Genomic DNA, 6,000 nt, shown 5'->3' on the forward strand with positions numbered 1-6,000 from the left:
TTTTTAGGTGTGTCTGTCCTTTGGTTTAGCTTCTCAAGTAGAAGGTTCCCTAGGTTCCCCCAAAAAACTTTTGATGTACCCAAGGCCCATAACAAAATGTATGTGTGTGTATGTATGTATGTATGTATATGCATATATGTAAATAATGCCAAAGTAAAATTTAGACTCCCTGTTTCCAGAGCTAAGGCTCAGCAAGCAAACTGTACCCCGAGCTTGACTGGACTAGTCATACAATTCACCAGGTCAAAGACGAACACGGGACAAAGTCAGAACTGGACATGTGTCTATAGCTCTGTCTTGCTTGCAAGCCTTTTTCCTCACTTAGAAAGTAAACTTTCTAATTCCTAATACCTGTCTCTGGCCTATTCTGTGCAGCTCTGGCCATATCGGTGCTGGAAAAAGTCTGGTTGACATTTTTGGTGGCAGTGGTGGGATTGGACACGGAACTATGCCAATTGGACCTCCCAGAAACAGTAGAAGTGGACTAGGCACCACCAGAGATTTCTCCAGAGTCCAGCTCCTCCTTGTCTAGGGAGTCCTCCTTCCTGCTCCCAATCCATTCTGAGCTCTTGCCTTTGATCAAGCCTGCCTTTTTCTTTGTGGGCCCCTATGGTAATTCATCTCAGATCATTCTAGTAAAGTGGATATCCTTTTATAAGGGCATGCCAGCGTACCTTTTGTAATGTGCTGGCACATTCAGTTCTGTCTGCAAATGTGGTGTGCTCCGTTTGCAAGTTAGGCACGCTGGCACACAAACTGTGTGTCTCAGGCTTCTTGCACATTCAAACTTTGTAAACCATGTGCCTCCAGCTCCTGCACATCTTTGGTTAAAAGCTCCAACTATGTGCTTTTTGTTGAAGTGATTAAATCTAAGGTAAAGCTGAGATCTTAATGTATGTTCTGTGAATTTATGGTCTAATTTATCTTTGTGGAATGCTGCCTGTTTGTTGTTTAAGTAGTATTTGAAACTGCAAGCTTTGTGTCTGTCTATATGTCCTATCATTTTGTCTGTGTCTTTGTAGAATGAATGTGTCCTGTTTGTGCTGTTTGTACATTCTGTTACTTTGAAAGATTTTTTAAATGCAGCCAGCCAGAAAAACTCTAAGGATTGTAGCTAAAGAGTTTAAGACACTGGGAAAGATTAATGAACTTTCATACTTGAAGCAGTTTGTCTCAGTAAGCAGGACTAACTCCCACTTTAGGCTTTCTGTGGGAGATTAGTTTATAAGGAAAAGAAGAAAAACCTGCAAAACACTTTTTGTTCCCTCTCATTTCAACATTGGTCAAATTGGAATTACAGAAATGAAGTTATAATTAATTAAAATTTGTAGAACTGCTAAATTATCTTAGATTAAGAGTTAGAAGATTAATCATTTTTAGATTGCAGAGGAGAACTCCTGGGGTTTGTGGTAATTTCAGGAACTCACTCCCTTCTGAAATGTTGGGGTTTTGGGGTGTGGGGCAATTGGGTTAAGTGACTTGCCCAGGTCACACAGCTAGTAAGTGTCAAGTGTCTGAGGTCGGATTTGAACTCAGGTTCTCCTGAATCCAGGGCTGGTGCTCTATCCACTGCGCCACCTAGCTGCCCCCCTTCTGAAATATCTAATAAATTTTGAGGTAGCATTCTGTAGAATTGGTTTTAAGGAAAAATAAGGATTAAATTTTATAAAGTTGAAAGCAGAGACTTTCCCTTGAAGATTAAAAAAAAATTTTATTTATTTAGAATTTTTTCCCCCCAAGTTACATGCAAAACTAATTTTAACATTGATTTTTAAAACTTTGTGTTCCAATTCTCTTCCTCCCTCCAACCCCCCCCCCCCCCCCAGGAACTCAAGCAATTCAATACAAGTTATATATGTTCAGTCATGCAAAACATTTCCACATTAGGTTGTGAAAGAAAAACAAAAAAAAAACCAATACCATCGGGGCAGCTAGGTGGCGCAGTGGATAGAGCACCAGTCCTGGATTCAGGAGGACCTGAGTTCAAATCTGACCTCAAACATTTGGCACTTACTAGCTGTGTGACCCTGGGCAAGTCACTTAAACCTCATTGCCCACAAAAAACACAAACAAAAAACAAACAAAACAAACAAACAAAAAAATCCCAACCAAACTAAAAAACTATACCATCACTTCTTTCTCTGTAGATGGATTACATTTTTCATAAGTCCTTTAGAGTTGTCCTGGATCATTGCATTGCAGAAAATGACCAAGTCATTCACAGCAGATCATCTTACAATATTGCTGTTATTTTGTATATAGTACATTTCACTTTGCATCAGCTCACGTATATCTCTCCAGGCCTTTCTGCTCATCATTTCCCACAGCATAATATTGTTCCATCCCAATCTCATCCCACAACTTGTTCAGTCATTCGCTAATTGATGGGTGTGGGAAAATATGCCCCCCCCCTCAAAAGCTGATTGAAGTTGTCTGGGGAATGTCTGGGAGGTGAATTTCAGCTGGGAGAAGGGTGCTTAATAATGGCTCCTTTCTTCCCCTTCCCCAGCAATCAGGATCACATGATGAGAGAGACCCAGAGCTGGTCACATGGGGGAGGAGTTTAGAGGGCTTCCCCTTTGACTATTACAATGGTAATAGCCCCTTTGACTGCATTACAATTGGCTAGTGTTTGGTGCCAGTGTCTTGGCATGAAGATTGTAACTGAGGAAGAAGGGTGGAGCCAGCCTGTTAAGAGATAAAAGGGCTCTGGAGTCCCACACTCACTGCCATTTCCATTAGGGAGCTGGCCCATTCACAAGAATGTATAAATAAAGGCCTTTGCTACTTCTCCAACACTGAGTCCCAGAAATTTTTAAATGGGTTTTCTCACAATTTGTTTCTCACAATGGGCATCACCCCAATTTTAAATTCAATTTTTAAAAATCTCTTTTAGGATATCAATTTAGTAGTGGAATTGCTAGGTTGAAGAGTATACATGGTTTTATAACCCTTTGGCCATAGTTCTGTATGGAGCAAACTGCCTCAGTTTACCCAAATAACTCGAGGAGACCACCAAGTCCAAGCAGAGGACAGATTTATTACATCCTCATGAGGACGGGCAAAAACCCAATTACACATTGAAGTCTTGCAAAGATATGCCCAATCCTCTAGGTTTTTATAGTAATCTTGAAAAGGACTGTCCCCACATACACCTAGGGTGGATGAGCTCACAATCTAACATCCAATCCTGTCTCACCCAGGGTGCGTATGGAGACATGCATACGTGTTCCAGGGACAAGGGGGAAAAGGGGAGGGGGAACAAGGTCAAACCAAAGGAAAAGGAAACAGGGGAGTGAGAGTCAGATGTTTCACATCTCACAGTTCCCACTGACTCCCCTCTCCAGGCCCCTGTCTCTAAAGATAAGGATGACAGGGTTAAAATTTTCTTTGGCTATGTTGGGAAGAAAAGAATAATCCATTGTTGGGACCCCAAGGCCAAGGGGATTCTGCTCTGAGAAAAAGAGGACAATGTTACTTAACATCTGGTCTCAACTCAATGGCTGCATTCTGTGCCTAGTCCCATCCTTTCTTCTTGAGTCCCGAGTATTGAATTGGTGGGCAAACTCCCTGACCCACTGACTGGGGTTCTGACACATGATAGATTGCAGACAAAACTAATAGTAGCTGACAAGTGGGAGACTGAGCAGAAGTAAAAATACTGTTAATTGGCAATAAAACTTAAAGGAGACAGTGAGAATTTTGACAAGCAATAAACTTCTAACAAACTATACTGGGGCAGGTCTGGGTACCTTCCAGACCCCATGGTCAGAGTTTAATCTGACTCAAATCCATAATCATATCATACAATCCTCCATTTTTCTTTATGCTCAGAGAGCATATTCTGGATTTGAGTCACTGTCATTGAGCCCTTCAGCCATGCAGGATTTCAGCCCATCAGTCCAAGTCCAACTCATCACCAGTCTCTCCTTCGTGAAGTTTCAGATCAGGGTCTTTAATCTTTTCTCAGTGAACTGCTGAGTCACCATCAGCTGCATCTGTTGAACTGCACGTTGTATCAAACCTATAAAGCAAGGGACTAAACAGGGACAAGTATAAGGAGAACTCCAAAATTACAAATGAATACCTAATCCTGTCCCATAGGCATCTTTCAGGAGGTAAATTGGGGTCTAATTAATTATCCCAATATACCATATACATGTCAATAACTACCAATATTATAACAACAAATATGATTTAAAAACCTCTTTATAATTTCAGTGATGTGCTCCCAGTGTCCATTCACTTAGCAATTTTCATCTTTGACCTCAGGTACCCCTATTAGAACCTTTTACAAAGCAAATTTAAATAGCAAATACAACTGTTTCCCAACTTTATCCAAGGAAAGAGTAATCTCTAATTGACCTCTTCTAGGCTGAGTATCCCCAACTAGACTCAGGCCCACCAGGCTACCACTACATTTCCCCACCCCTCCTTCCAATAGCTAAGGAAAAAGAGGGCGAAGATCTCTTCTTCTGTAACTGCTTCCAGCTGAATATGTGTGTAGAGCTGACAGTGGAAGGTGCAGAAATCCTTGCAGGCCTGGTCCAGATGATGAAGGGGGTATATAGTCTGGAATTGCTAACATAAAATTGAAAGCCTTGAGCCTAGATAAAACAAACTATCAAGAGGTTAAAGAGACAAAGACAAAAAATTTTAAAAGACAACAATAGGGAAAAGGGGCAAACCAAAAGAGTGAATCCAGGAACCCCAGATCCTGCATCAGGAGCGAAAAGCTGTTCACAAATGTCCTTCATCCAGTGAAAGGTGTCATGAATTGCCCCGTGCTGTTCAAAGCATTACCTAGTTCTGTATCTGACAGACATTATAACAAGTCAAAGGGTTACCACTATCTTGCTACATGCAAGCCATATAATCTAAATGTTTCAAAATGCCACTGATGGCAGAACCCTAATTTTTCCAAATTACATCTATATCCATTTCACTTTATTTCTCCAAAAGTTTTCACTCAATTGTTTAAGATGTAATCCTCACATAAAACTTAGGTTACAAAATACCTTTGTAAGAAGATGACCACAAATGAACTTACATAAGAGTTACCAAGTTAACTTCAATTCTAATAAAGACTTAGGATGACATTTAACCAATTAATTTCAAACAGTGCATGTCAAATAAGTTGTCCATAATAAACCATGTTTGTATTACAGGACATGCTCTATAGACAGATATTATTTCTACATTACACAATAAACTTATATAACAAAACATTCTATATTTTACTCTTCTCTGTTTTCTTGAAACAGACTTGAGATGTCTCTGGTTCAATTTCTAACATGCATAACTAATAACAGACAGATGACAAGGCTAAATGCTTATACATTCTAGTTGTTCAGATTCTGAAAGGGACTAGAATTTCTAAGGCAAATAGCTTAAATCTAAACCTGCATCTCACCCAGATGTTACAGTATTAATCTAGGGATGAAGAGACAATATTGTGTTCGTGCTTATCAAGTGACATGATTATAGGAACTTGCCACAAAAGAAAAAGAACAAAGCTCTGGGGGAAAGGTACTTTCCCAACTCCCAGTAGAAGTTTTGTGGACAACCAATGCAATATGCCAGACCTAAAATCAGCCAGGTGGAAAGTTTGCATTCCATATGTAATATTCGGGGAAACCGAGTCAGGAGACACCTACCTCAGCCTTTGCCAAACAGTCGGTCTCCCATCCTTTCCCAAGAGAACTCCACCTGCAGTGCACACATGTAAAACCCCTATAGGGTTGCTGGTATCATGAATCATATGGCTCACCATTCCTTGATAGTAATAACTGGAGTCAAACTCAGAGCAATAATGATTAATAGTCCCATAACATCTTAAATAGCAAGTCCCAACAATCAGCACTAAAAGTGAATTCATTTCTCAAGGATCGCATATCCTAGACAGCAAGTATTAACTATACTTGTACTTAAATAGGTTTCTCTTTTCATCCATAGGTTAGCACTACACAAATGAATCTGCTTTGAGATGCTCAATAACAA

This window comes from Dromiciops gliroides, chromosome 4 (genome assembly GCF_019393635.1).
Source record: "Dromiciops gliroides isolate mDroGli1 chromosome 4, mDroGli1.pri, whole genome shotgun sequence".
NCBI classification, from domain to species: Eukaryota; Metazoa; Chordata; class Mammalia; order Microbiotheria; family Microbiotheriidae; genus Dromiciops; species Dromiciops gliroides.